This window comes from Pan troglodytes, chromosome X, assembly GCF_028858775.2.
Source record: "Pan troglodytes isolate AG18354 chromosome X, NHGRI_mPanTro3-v2.0_pri, whole genome shotgun sequence".
Lineage (NCBI taxonomy): Eukaryota > Metazoa > Chordata > Mammalia > Primates > Hominidae > Pan > Pan troglodytes.
Window position 1 is genome coordinate 100,376,169 of NC_072421.2, and position 15,082 is coordinate 100,391,250.

The following is a 15,082-nucleotide window of genomic DNA, read 5'->3' on the forward strand; positions in this document are numbered from 1 at the left end:
TATAGTGTGTGACTTGTACATGTTCCTCCTCAGAGGGCTAGCTCATCTCCCAGAGTCCTAGGACACCTCTCTGGGCTTCTGTGTACTGATGATACTCCTCTAAGGTCACTTTTTTTTTTTTTTTTTGAGAATCTCGGCTCACTGCAAGCTCCGCCTCCCGGGTTCACGCCGTTCTACTGCCTCAGTCTCCTGAGCAGCTGGGACTACAGGCGCTCGCCACCACGCCCGGCTAATTTTTTGTATTTTTAGTAGAGATGGGGTTTCACCGTGTTAGTCAGGATGGTGTCGATCTTCTGACCTCGTGATCCTCCCGCCTCGCCCTCCCAAAGTACTGGGATTACAGGCATGAGCCACCGCGCCCGGCCCCCTTAGGTCACTTTTAAAGCAAAATTCCTGACAACATGGACTTCCTTTCCTCTACCATAATGAGTAGAGAGTCTTGAAAATTGCCCGGATCACAGCCTCTAATTGGTATGTTTTCTCAGGGAGTTATCTGAAGAATGAAGGTGTTTTGCTTTAAGGGATAGGCTGGGGATGGAGGAGCGGGTTGTGCATAGTCATTTTCAGGTGTGGAAGACAAGCCAGTGCTACGCGGTTGCCATAGTAACCTGACGTCATATTAGCGACGGTGACGACTTTTTATTGAGACCAATTTGGCCTGGGGAGAACCGCCTTCAGGCGTTTGGACTCAGTGGAGGTTGTGAGTGCCCAGCAGTGTGGCCTGAATCTCCGTGGGGTTTAGGGAGACGAAAGGACCCCAGATCGACGTCCCCTCGTTCCCACTTTGGGGATCGGCGCTCTGGCTGTTTCGTGAAGGAGAGAGAGGTGGGTCTCTTCTGGCCCCAGTGAGTGTGGTGTCCTGCTCCAAGGTGTCCCGGGGCTACTTTCCCTGTAAAGGCGGGACGCGGGAGGATGAGACAGGTAAAGACCCTCTCTGAGCCCAGTTTCCCACTCTGTAAAATGGAAATAAAAATGCTCACCCACAGGATTGCTGAAACCTTCAGTGATAACATAGGTGCAAGACGATAGCCCTGTGGTTATTGCAGGATCAAGAATGCCTGTATGAAGTCAGGCCTCTTCTTGTTCTGTTTCAAACTTTCTTACAGTATAGACAAGGGAGAAACTTTATGTTTAACATGCATTTATGATAAGTTTATATATATATTTCTGACTGCATAAATAATAACCAGTGATTCCCATCAACACTATCAAATGAATGTTGAAATATAAAGTTAGTTAGAAGGCCTTCCTACCAATTTGAGATTATAATATGCATTCTCCCATATCTGTTGTATAATAAATTTGTTTATGAACTATAACTTATAAAGTGTCAATTAAAAAGTCGTATGATGTTTTGATATATTTTATACATTGTAGAATGGCTGAATCAAGCTAATAAACCTATGCATTACCTAATGTACTTTTTTTGTGGTGAACACTTAAAATCTACCCATTTAGCAGTTTTCAAGTGTACAATATATTTTTATTAACCATGGTCACTATGATGTACAATAGATCCCTTGAATTTATCCCTCCTCTCTAACTGAAATTTTGTATCCATTGACCAACATCTCCCCAAACCCCTCCCCAGCCTCTGTCTGGTAATTACTGTTCTACTCTCTGCTTCTATGAGTTCAACTTATTTAGATTCCATATACAAGTGAGATTACGTGGTATTTGTCTTGCTGTGCCTGGCTTATTTCACTTAATGTCCTCCAGGTTCATCCATGTTGTCACAAATGACAGGATTTCCTTCTTTTTTCAAAAAGCTGAATAGTACGCCATTGTGTGCATGTATGACATTTTCTTTATTCATCTGTTGATGGATACTTAGGTTGATTCCATACCCTGGCTATTGTGAATAATGCTGCAGTGAACATGGGAGTACATACATCTGTTTGAGGTACTAATTTCATTTCCTTTGGATATATACTCAGAAGAGGGACTGCTGGATCATTTGGTAATTCTATTTTTAGTTTTTTTCAGGAATGACCATACTGTTTCTGTAATATCTGTATAAATTTACATTCCCAGTATTGTACAAGGGTTCCATTTTTTTCCACATCCTTGTGAACACTTACCATCTTTTGTTTTTTTAAATAATGGCCATCCTAACAAGTGTGAGGTGATATCTTGTTATGGTTTTAATGTGCATTTCCCTGACAATTAGTGATATTGAGAATTTTTTCACATATCTGTTGGCCACTTGTATGTCTTACTTTGAAAAATGTATATTTTATTATATATGGACACATGATTATTGTACATATTTATGGGGGTACACTGTGATATTTCAATACATGTATACAATGTGTAGTGATAAAATCAGGGTAGTTAGCATATCCATCATCTCAAATCTTTATCATTTATATGTGCTGGTAACATTCAACATTTTCTCTTCTAGCTATTTGAAAAATACATTAAATTATTGTTTGATAATTTAGTATAATGCTATAGAACACTAGAGATTATTCTTCCTATCCAGGGTCTGGAGTATGGGCTAGCCTTCAATGGATGTTAATCTGGTGTCTGGAGTACAGACATGTGCAAAGTGACCTTGGCTTAGGGGCCCGGATCCCAGCCTAGTTCCTCTAATTGGTATGTTTTCTCAGGGAGTTATCTGAAGAGTGAAGGTGTTTTGCTAGGTCTCTATGGCAGTGGCTCTGGTGTCTGAGGCATGGGCAGGCACAGTCAGGCACAGAGCTGGGGTCTGGAGTATGGGTATTTACAGAGTAGTTGTAGCTTGGGGGGGTCAGTGACACATGCAGCATTGGGACAGGTGGCACCTCTGGTCCCAGAGTGGTATAATAGCTGCTGCTTCTTGAGATGAGAAGTGTGCAGCCACTTCTCCCTCTCTGGGGTTCCTTGGGCAGGAATGGCTGTTGGTTATCTCAGTGGCAAAAGATGCCAGTGTCCTCTCCAGAGCAGACTGCTGGGGACCATGGTGATTCCTGCCACATGGCTAATAGCAATAGCCTTTGCCTTTCTTCTTTGCTCCTAGACATCTCCTGGCACCTCAAGTATACTGATCTCACCAGCAATATTTTCTGTGTGGATATTCCCCATTTTTTTTCCTACTGTGTTGCTGCAGATTCTTAAATGGGCCCCTGAGCCCTCCCATGAATACTTTAGTTTGTGGATAGCTGTCTACACTTGTTTTTTTGTGGCAGGGGGTGATGAAGGCTGATATCTCCTACTCTGCCCTCTTGGTCCTTCAGTATCTAGTTTGCCCTATTCTAATGATACCCTGCCATGTCCCCTAAAGGAACCGTATAGGCTTATATATCATTGTTATTATTTTCCAGGACATAACATTTTCAGTTCTGTTGTACCCAGCCTACCCATTCCTCCCACTGTCCTGTCTCCAGACAAATACAGCACTTTTGTCATTATAGATTAGATTTCATTTATTTAAAAATAATCATAGAGGTTTTTTTTTATTTTTATTTTTTAGGGATCTGGCTTCTTTCATTCACTCTATGTATTTTTAGATTTGTCCATTTTATTGCCTATTTCAATAGTTTTTTTTTTTTATTACAGAGTAGCATTACAGTATAGGATATACTACAATTCGTTTTGTCCATTCACTTGCTAATGGATATTTGGGTTGTATTCAATTTAGGGGATCTTGTGTATGAGTCTTTACAGAGAAATGTGCTTTCTTTCTCTAGGGTAAATACTTAGGATTGCAGTGGCTGGAACATGTTATAGATGTAAGACTAACATTGTAAGAAACTGCCAAACTGTTTTCAAAGTGGTTGTACCATTTTTCATTGTCTCAGCAGAGCTTCATCCTCCACAACCTCGTCAGTGCTTGGTATGGTCAGTCTCTAACTTTAGTGATTCTCATGCGGCGATAAAACAAGACGACCCAATGGAGCTTAATTAGGCCACACACAAAAAACATTAACTATTTAAAGGAATAATATTTAATCTACTGGGCTAAAAATTTCAGTTGGGGTAACTTCAGAGCACCGTACAACCTCTGAATGATTAAAACCTGGACTAGACTAGTTATTCATAAAAGTGTTTTATAATTTATTGACCCAAGCAATTTGATCAATAGAACAAGTTACCCTAGGGATAACAGCATGATCATATCTTAGAGTTCATATCAACCATAGGGATTTACAATCCTGATGTGGGATCAGAACATCTCAATAGTATAACAGCTATTTTTTTTTTTTTTTGAGACGAAGTCTCGCCCCGTCGCCCAGGCTGGAGTGCAGTGGTGCAATCTTGGCTCACTGCAACCTCTGCCTCCCAGGTTCAAGCGATTCTCTTGCCTCGGCCTCCCGAGTAGCTGGGACTACAGGCGCCCGCCACCTCGCCCGGCTGATTTTTTGTATTTTTAGTAGAGACGGGGTTTCACCGTGTTAGTCAGGATGGTCTGGATCTCCTGACCTTGTGATCCGCCCGCCTCAGCCTCCCAAAGTGCTGGGATTACAGACGTGAGCCACTGCGCCTGGCCAGCAGCTATTAATGGTTTATGTTTTCAATGACCAAAGTCCTACATGATTTAAGTTCAGGATCTGGGTTGGTTTCCACCTATTTAATATTTCTCCCAATACAAAAAGAGAAGAGAATTATGGCACACAAAAAGCACCCTCAATTCAAAAGATGATATAATCTAGATCTAATTTATTATTATACACTTTGCCCCAAAACAGGGCTTGTTAAGATGGTAGAGCCTGGTAATTGCATAAAACTTGAAATTTTATAATCAGAGGTTCAATTACTCTTCTTTTTAAAATAATTGTTTATTTTATTTTTATTTTTTGTGGGTATACAGTAGGTGTATGTATTTATGGGGTACATGGGACGTTTTGATACAGGCATGTAATGCATATTAATCACATCGTGGAAAATGGGTATCTCCTCAAGAATTTATCCTTTCTGTTACAAAAAATCCAATTATACTCTTTTAGTTGTTTTAAAATATACAATTAAGTTATTATTGACTATAGTCACCCTGTTGTGCTATCAAATACTAGGTCCGTTTCATTCTATTTTTTGTACTGGTTAACCATCCCCATCTCTCCCCAACCCTCCCCAATTCCTTTCCCAGCCTCTGGTAACCATCCTTCTACTCTCTATCTCCACAGGTTAAATTGTTTTGATTTTTAGACCCCACAAATAAATAAGAACATGCAAGGTTTCTCCTTCTATATCTGGCTTACTTCACTTAACATAATGATCGCCAGTTCCATCCATGTTTTTGCAAATGACTGGATCTCATTATTTTTTATGGCTGAGTAGTACTCCATCGTGTATAAGTATCACATTTTCTTTATCCATTCATCTGTTGATGGACACAGGCTTCTTCCATCTCTTGTCTATTGTGAACAGAGTGGCAACAAACATGGGAGTGCAGATGTCTCTTCAATATACTGATTTCCTTTCTTTTGGGTATATATCCAGAGTAGAATTGCTGGATCACATGGGTAGCTCTATTTTCAGTTTTCTGAGGAACCTCCAAACTGTTCTCTACAATGGTTGTAGTAATTTACGTTCCCACCAACAGTGTACGAGGGTTCTTTTTTCTCCACATCTTCACCTGCATTTGTTATTGCCCGTCTTTTGGACATAAGCCATTTTAACTGAGAAGGGATGATATCTCATTGTAGTTTTGATTTGCATTTCTCTGATGATTCATTACGTTGAGCACCTATATATGCCTGTTTGTCATTTGTATGTCTTCCTTTGAGAAATGTCTATTCAGATATATATATATATATATATTTTTTTAGACGGAGTCTTGCTCTGTCGGCAGGCTGGAGTGCAGTGGCGCAATCTCGGCTCACTGCAACCTCCACCTCCTGGGTTCAAGCGATTCTCCTGCCTCAGCCTCCCGAGTAGCTGGGACTACAGGCGCATGCCACCACGCCCAGCTAATTTTTGTATTTTTAGTAGAGATGGGGTTTCACCATTTTGGCCAGGATGGTCTCGATCTCTTGACCTCGTGATCCACCCACCTTGGCCTCCCAAGGTACTGGGATTACAGACATGAGCCACCGTGCCCGGCCTGCCCATTTTAAATTCAGATTATTATATTTTTTCCTATAGAACTATTTGAGATACTTATACATCTGGTTATTAATTCCTTGTCAGATGGGTAGTTTGCAAACATTTTTACCCATTCTGTGGTTGTTTCTTAACTTTGTTGATTGTTTCCTCTGCTGTGCAGAAGCCTTTTAACTTGATGTGATGCTATTTGTCCATTTTTGCTCTGGTTGCCTGTGCTTGTGGGGTATTACTCAAGAAATTTTTGCCCAGACTGATGTTCTGGAGAGTTTTCCCAAAGTTTTCTTGTAGTAGTTTTATAGTTTGAGGTCTTAGATTTAATTCTTTAATCCATTTTGATTTGATTTTTGTACATGATGAGAGATAGGGGTCTAGTTTCATTCTTCTGCATATAGGTATCCAGTTTTCCCAGGACCATTTATTGAAGGTACTGTCTTTACAGTATATGTTCTTGGCACCTTTATCAAAAATGATTTCACTGTAGGCGTATGGATTTCTTTCCGGGATCTCTATTCTGTTCCATTCATCTATGTGTCTGTTTTTATGACAGTAGTATGCTGTTTTGGTTACTATAGCTCTGCAGTATAATTTGAAGTCAGGTAATGTGATTCCTCCATTTTTGTTCTTATTGCTCAGGATCGCTTTAGCTATTCTGGGTCTTTTGTGGTTCTGTATCCCTTTTAGGGTACTTTTTTTCTATTTCTATGAAGATTGTCATTGGTATTTTGATAGGAATTGCATTGAATCTGTAGATTGCTTTGGGTAGTATGGGCATTTTAACAATATTGATTTTTCCAATGCCTGAACGAGGGATATTTTTCCATCTTCTGGTGTCCCCTTCAATTTATTTCATCAGTCCTTTGTGGTTTTCATTATAGAGGTCTTTCACTTCTTTGGTTAATTCCTAGGTATTTTATTTCATTTGTGGCTATTGTAAATGGGATTACATTTTTATTTTTTTTTTCAGATTGCTCACTGTTGGCATATAGAAATGCTACTGATTTTTCCATGTTGATTTTGTATCCTGCAACTTTACTGAATTTATTTATTAGTATGAATAGTTTTTTGGTGGAGTCTAGGTTTTTCCAAATATAAGATAATGTCATCTGCAAACAAGGATGATTTTAATTCTTCCTTTCCAACTTAGAGGCACTTTATAGCTTTCTCTTCTTTGGATGCTCTAGCTAAGAGCTCCAGTACTATATTAAATAACACTGGTGAAAGTGGCCGGCCATATTATGTTCCAGATCTTAGAGAAAAGGCTTTCAATTTTTTTTCCCATTCAGTATGATACTAGCTGTGGGTCTGTCAATATGGGTTTTATTATGTTGGGGTATGTTCCTTCTACCCCAGTTTTTTAGGGTTTTTATCAAGAAAGGGATGTTGAATTTTATCAAATGCTTTTCCAGCATCAATTGAAATGATCATATGGTTTTTGTCTTTCTGTTGACATGATATATCACATTGATTGATTTGCATATGTTAAACTGTCCTTGCATCCCAAAGATAAATCCCACTTGGTCATGATGAATGATCTTTTTGATGTATCATTGAATTGGGTTTTGCTGGTATTTTGCTGAAGATTTTTGCATCAATATTCATCATAGAAATTGGCCTATAGTTTTTTTTTAGTGTGTTTTTGTCTGGTTTTGGTATCAGAATACTGTCCTCATAGAATGAGTTTGGCAGTATTCCTTCCTTCTGTTTTTTGGAATAGTTTGAGTAGGATTTGGGTATTAGTTCTCTTTAAATGTTTGGTAGAATTTAGCAGTAAAGCCGTGGGGTCCTGGACTTTTTCGTTACTGGGTGTATTAGTCTGTTTTCACACTGCTGATAAAGACATACCCCAGACTGAGACTGGGCAATTTACAAAAGAAAGAGGTTTAATTGGACTTAACAGTTCCACATGGCTGGGGAAACCTCACAATAATGGTGGAAGGCAAGGAGATACAAGCCACACCTTATATGAATGGCAGCAGGCAAACAGAGAGAGAGAGCTTGTGCAGAGAAACTCCCATCTTTAAAACCATCAGATCTCATGAGACCGGTTGACTATGACAAGAACAGCATGAGAAAGACCTATCCCCATAATTCAAACATCTTCCCCCAGGTCCCTCGCACAACATGTGGGAATTATGGGAGCTACAAGATGAGATTTGCGTGGGGACAAAGAGCCAAACCGTATCACTGGGGAGACTTTTTACTATGGCTTTAATCTCATTACTTGTTTTTTTCTTCTTTTTTTTTTACTTTAAGTTTTAGGGTACATGTGCACAACGTGCAGATTAGTTACATATGTATACATGTGCCATGTTGGTGTGCTGCACCCATTAATTCGTCATTTAACATTAGGTATATCTCATAATGCTGTCCCTCCCCTCTCCCCCCAGCCCACAACAGGCCCCGGTGTGTGATGTTCCCCTTCCTGTGTCCATGTGTTCTCATTGTTCAATTCCCACCTATGAGTGAGAACATGCGGTGTTTGGTTTTTTGTCCTTGCGATAGTTTGCTGAGAATGATGGTTTCCAGCTTCATCCATGTCCCTGCAAAGGACATGAACTCATCATTTTTTGTGGCTGCATAGTAATCCATGGTGTATATGTGCCACATTTTCTTAATCCAGTCTATCATTGTTGGACATTTGGGTTGGCTCCAAGTCTTCGCTATTGTGAATAGTGCCGCAATAAACATACGTGTGCATGTGTCTTTATAGCAGCATGATTTATAATCCTTTGGGTATATACCCAGTAATGGGATGGCTGGGTCAAATGGTATTTCTAGTTCTAGATCCCTGAGGAATCGCCACACTGACTTCCACAATGGTGGAACTAGTTTACAGTCCCACCAACAGTGTAAAAGTGTTCCTATTCCTCCACATCCTCTCCAGCACCTGTTGTTTCCTGACTTTTTAATGATTGCCATTCTAACTGGTGTGAGATGGTATCTCATTGTGGTTTTGATTTGCATTTCTCTGATGGCCAGTGATGATGAGCATTTTTTCATGTGTCTTTTGGCTGCATAAATGTCTTCTTCTGAGAAGTGTCTGTTCATATCCTTTGCCCACTTTTTGATGGGGTTGTTTGTTTTTTTCTTGAAAATTTGTTTGAATTCATTGTAGGTTCTGGATATTAGCCCTTTGTCAGATGAGTAGATTGCAAAAATTTTCTCCCATTCTGTAGGTTGCCTGTTCACTCTGATGGTAGTTTCTTTTGCTGTGCAGAAGCTCTTTAGTTTAATTAGATCCCATTTGTCAATTTTGGCTTTTGTTGCCACTGCTTTTGGTGTTTTAGACATGAAGTCCTTGCCCATGCCTATGTCCTGAATGGTATAGCCTAGGTTTTCTTCTAGGGTTTTTATGGTTTTAGGTCTAACATTTAAGTCTTTAATCCATCTTGAATTAATTTTTGTATAAGGTGTAAGGAAGGGATCCAGTTTCAGCTTTCTACATGTGGCTAGCCAGTTTTCCCAATGCCATTTATTAAGTAGGGAATCATTTCCCCATTTCTTGTTTTTGTCAGGTTCATCAAAGATCAGATGGTTGTAGATATGTGGCATTATTTCTGAGGGCTCTGTTGTGTTCCATTGGTCTATATCTCTGTTTTGGTACCAGTACCATGCTGTTTTGGTTACTGTAGCCTTGTAGTATAGTTTGAAGTCAGGTAGCGTGATGCCTCCAGCTTTGTTCTTTTGGCTTAGGATTGACTTGGCAATGCAGGCTCTTTTTTGGTTCCATATGAACTTTAAAGTAGTTTTTTCCAATTCTGTGAAGAAAGTCATTGGTAGCTTGATGGGGATGGCATTGAATCTATAAATTACCTTGGGCAGTATGGTCATTCTCACGATATTGATTCTTCCTACCCATGAGCATGGAATGTTCTTCCATTTGTTTGTATCCTCTTTTATTTCATTGAGCAGTGATTTGTAGTTCTCCTTGAAGAGGTCCTTCACGTTCCTTGTAAGTTGGATTCCTAGGTATTTTATTCTCTTTGAAGCAATTGTGAATGGCAGTTCACTCATGATTTGGCTCACTGTTTGTCTGTTATTGGTGTATAAGAATGCTTGTGATTTTTGCACATTGATTTTGTATACTGAGACTTTGCTGAAGTTGCCTATCAGCTTATGGAGATTTTTGGGCTGAGATGATGGGGTTTTCTAGATATACAATCATGTCATCTGCAAACAGGGACAATTTGACTTCCTCTTTTCCTAATCGAATACCCTTTATTTCCTTCTCCTGCCTGATTGCCCTGGTCAGAACTTCCAACACTATGTTGAATAGGACTGGTGAGAGAGGGCATCCCTGTCTTGTGCCAGTTTTCAAAGGGAATGCTTCCAGTTTTTGCCCATTCGGTATGATATTGGCTGTGGGTTTGTCATAGATAGCTCTTATTATTTTGAGATACGTCCCATCAATACCTAGTTTATTGAGAGTTTTTAGTATGAAGGGTTGTTGAATTTTGTCAAAGGCCTTTTCTGCATCTATTGAGATAATCATGTGGTTTTTGTCATTGGTTCTGTTTATATGCTGGATTACGTTTATTGATTTGTGTATGTTGAACCAGGCTTGCATCCCAGGGATGAAGCCCACTTGATCATGGTGGATAAGCTTTTTGATGAGCTGCTGGATTTGGTTTGCCAGTATTTTATTGAGGATTTTTGCATCGATGTTCATCAGGGATATTGGTCTAGAATTCTCTTTTTTTGTTGTGTCTCTGCCAGGCTTTGGTATCAGGATGATGCTGTCCTCATAAAATGAGTTAGGGAGGATTCCCTCTTTTTCTATTGATTGGAATAGTTTCAGAAGGAATGGTACCAGCTCCTCCTTGTACCTCTGGTAGAATTCGGCTGCGAATCCTTCTGGTCCTGGACTTTTTTGGTTGGTAAGCTATCAATTAACTATTGCCTCAATTTCAGAGCCTGTTATTGGTCTATTCAGAGATTCAACTTCTTCCTGGTTTAGTCTTGGGAGGGTGTATGTGTCAAGGAATTTATCCATTTCTTCTAGATTTTCTAGTTTATTTCATAGAGGTGTTTATAGTATTCTCTGGTGATAGTTTGTATTTCTGTGGGATCGGTGGTGATATCCCCTTTATCATTTTTTATTGTGTCCATTTGATTCTTCTCTCTTTTCTTCTTTATTAGTCTTGCTAGCAGTCTATCAATTTTGTTGATCTTTTCAAAAAACCAGCGACTGGATTCATTAATTTTTTGAAGGGTTTTTTGTGTCTCTATTTCCTTCAGTTCTGCTCTGATCTTAGTTATTTCTTGCCTTCTGCTAGCTTTTGAATGTGTTTGCTCTTGCTTCTCTAGTTCTTTTAATTATGATGTTAGGGTGTCAATTTTAGATCTTTCCTGCTTTCTCTTGTGGGCATCTAGTGCTATAAATTTCCCTCTACACACTGCTTTGAATGTGTCCCAGAGATTCTGGTATGTTGTGTCTTTGTTCTTGTTGGTTTCAAGGAACATCTTTATTTCTGCCTTCATTTTGTTATGTACCTAGTAGTCATTCAAGAGTAGGTTGTTCAGTTTCCATGTAGTTGAGTGGTTTCGAGTGAATTTCTTAATCCTGAGTTCTAGTTTGATTGCACTGTGGTCTGAGAGACAGTTTGTTATAATTTCTATTCTTTTACATTTGCTGAGGAGTGCTTTACTTCCAACTATGTGGTCAATTTTGGAATGAGTGTGATGTGGTGCTGAAAAGAATGTATATTCTGTTGATTTGGGGTACAGAGTTCTGTAGATGTCTATTAGGTCCACTTGGTGCAGAGCTGAGTTCAATTCCTGGATATCCTTGTGAACTGTCTGTCTCGTTTATCTGCCTAATGTTGACAGTGGGGTGTTAAAGTCTCCCATTATTATTGTGTGGGAGTCTAAGTCTCTTTGTAGGTCACTAAGGACTTACTTTATGAATCTGGGTGCTCTTGTATTGGGTGCATATATATTTAGGATACTTAGCTCTTCTTGTTGAATTGATCCCTTTACCATTATGTAATGGCCTTCTTTGTCTCTTTTTATCTTTGTTGGTTTAAAGTCTGTTTTATCAGAGACTAGGATTGCAACCCCTGCCTTTTTTTGTTTTCCATTTGCTTGGTAGATCTTCCTCCATCCCTTTATTTTGAGCCTTTTTGTGTCTCTGCACGTGAGATGGGTTTCCTGAATACAGCACACTGATGGGTCTTGACTCTCTATCCAATTTGCCAGTCTGTGTCTTTTAATTGGAGCATTTAGCCCATTTACATTTAAGGTTAATATTGTTATGTGTGAATTTGATCCTGTCATTATGATGTTAGCTGGTTATTTTGCTTGTTAGTTGATGCAGTTTCTTCCTAGCCTCGATGGTCTTTACAATTTGGCATGTTTTTGCAGTGGCTGGTACTGGTTGTTCCTTTCCATGTTTAGTGCTTCCTTCAGGAGCTCTTGTAGGGCAGGCCTGGTGGTGACAAAATCTCCCAGCATTTGCTCGTCTGTAAAGTATTTTATTTTTCCTTCACTTATGAAGCTTAGTTTGGCTGGATATGACATTCTGGGTTGAAAATTCTTTTCTTTAAGAATGTTGAATATTGGCCCCCACTCTCTTCTGGCTTGTAGAGTTTCTGCAGAGAAATCAGCTGTTAGTCTGATGGGCTTCCCTTTGTGGGTAACCCGCCCTTTCTCTCTCTCTGCCCTTAACATTTTTTCCTTCATTTCAACTTTGGTGTATCTGACAATTATGTGTCTTGGAGTTGCTCTTCTCAAGGAGTATCTTTGTGGCATTCTCTGTATTTCCTGAATTTGAATGTTGGCCTGCCTTGCTAGATTGGGGAAGTTCTCCTGAATAATATCCTGCAGAGTGTTTTCCAACTTGGTTCCATCCTCCCCGTCACTTTCAGGCACACTAATCAGACGTAGATTTGGTCTTTTCACATAGTCCTATATTTCTTGGAGGCTTTGTTCGTTTCTTTTTATTCTTTTTTCTGTAAACTTCTCTTCTCACTTCATTTCATTCATTTGGTCTTCCATCACTGATACCCTTTCTTCCAGTTGATCGAATTGGCCACTGAGACTTGTGCATTCATCACGTAGTTCTTGTGCCTTGGTTTTCAGCTCCATCAGGTCCTTTAAGGACTTCTCTGCATTGGTTATTCTAGTTAGCCATTCGTCTAATTTTTTTTCAAGGTTTTTAACTTCTTTGCCATGGGTTCAAACGTGCTCCTTTAGCTCGGAGTAGTTCGATCATCTGAAGCCTTCTCTCAACTCGTCAGAGTCATTTGCTGTCCATCTTTGTTCCGTTGCTGGTGAGGAGCTGCGTTAATCTCATTACTTGTTATGTGTCGGTTCAGGTTTTGGATTTCTTCCTGGTTCAATCTTGGTAGGTTGTATGTGTCTAAAATCCGTTCATTTCTTTTAGATTTTCAAATTTATTGGCATATTGTTACTCATATTAGCCACTAATGATCATTTGCTTTTCTGTGCTATCAGCTGTAATGTCTCCTTTTTCATCTCTTATTTTATTTATTTGTGTCTTCTTTTTTTTTCTTAGTCTGGCTACAGGTTTGTCAATTTCATTTAACTTTGCAAAAACCCAAGTTTTTGTTTCAGTGATCTTTTGTGTTGTTTTCTTCATTTTTATTTCATTTACATCTGCTCTGATCTTCATTTATTTTCTTCTAATTTGGGGTTTGAGATTTGTTCTTGCTTTTGTAGTTCTTTAAGATGCATCATTAAGTTGTTTATTTGAAGGTTTTTACATTTGATGTAGACATTTATACCTATAAACTTCCCTCTGAGTACTGCTTTTGCTGTATCCCATAGGTTTTAGTGTTTCCATTGTTATTTGTTTCAATAACTTTTTCAACTTCCTTCTTAATTTCTTTCTTTTCATACAGGTCATTCAGGAACATAATGTTTAATTTCCACATTTTTGCATAGTTTCCAAAATTCCTCTTGTTATTGATTTTTAGTTTCATTCCATTGTGGTCAGAGAAGATGCTTGATATTATTTTAGTTTTTTGAATGTTTTCAGACTTGTTTTGTGACCTGCCATATGGTCTATCCTTGAGAATGAGCCCTGTGCTGAGGAAAAGAATGTGTGTTCTACAGCCATTGAATAAAATATTCTGTAAATTTCTATTTGGTCCATTTGATCCATAGTTTTGATTAAGTCCAGAATTTCTTTGTTAATTTTCTGTCTGGGAGATCTGTCCAATGCTGACAGTGAGGTGTTGAAGTCTCCAGCTATTATTACATTGGAATCTATATATCTCTTTAGCTCTAGTAATATTTGCTTTATATACCTGGGTGCTCCAGTGTTGGGTATATATATTCTTAAAATTGTTATTTCCTCTTGCTGAATTGATCCTTTCATCATTATATAGTGACCTTCTTTGTCTCTTCTTATAGTTTTTGTCTTGAAATCTATTTTGTCTCATATGAGTATAGATATTCGTGCTCTTTTTTGGTTGCTGTTGACATGGAATATCTTTTTTCATTGCTTTATTTTCAGCTTATATGTGCCTTTATAGGTGAAGTGTGTTTCCAGGGACCAATCCTGGAGAAATAGAGATATGTGACCTTATTTAGTTCATTTGGTGAGGTCATGTTTTCCTGGCTGGTCTTGATACTTGTAGATGTTTGTCTGTGTCTGGGCATAATGGAGTTAGGTATTTATTGTACTCTTCAGTCTGGGCTTGTTTTTACCCATCCTTTTTGGGAAGGCTTTCCAAAAGGACTTGAATGTTGTGATCTAAACTGTATCTGCTTTAGGTGGGACCGCAAGCCTAGGATTGTGCTGGGCCTGACCTGAAGCCAGCACATCACTGGGTCTCACCCAAGGCCTGCTGTAACCACTTCCTGGCTACCACCTATGTTTGCTTAAAGCCCTGGGGCTCTACAATCTTCAGGTGGCAAAGCTAGCTAGGCCCATGTCCTTCCCTTCAGGGAAGCAAGTTCCTTCAGGGCCTTGGTGGATCCAGAGGTGTCATCCAGAATCTAGGGACTAGAGTCAAAAACCTTAGAAGTCTGCCTGGCATTCTAGTGCACTGTGGATGAGCTGGCACTCAAACCACAAGATGCAGTCTTT

The 15,082-nt window shown here is 39.2% G+C and overlaps 1 protein-coding gene across 27 annotated transcripts in view; it reads left to right on the forward strand.

The window, feature by feature from the left end:
* The first annotated feature begins 630 nt into the window (after positions 1-630).
* The window catches only part of RAB40AL (RAB40A like), a 417,954-nt gene continuing 403,502 nt past the window's right edge, over positions 631-15,082 (forward strand). For 7 of the 27 annotated variants that reach the window (XR_010154866.1, XR_010154867.1, XR_010154863.1 and 4 more), the window contains exon 1: positions 677-921. The gene's annotated coding sequence lies outside the window, so the exon portion shown is untranslated. Of the gene's footprint in view, positions 922-1,834; positions 1,904-15,082 lie in introns of all 27 variants that reach the window. The other 20 variants (XR_010154875.1, XM_063804824.1, XM_063804822.1 and 17 more) reach the window with 10 other exon arrangements.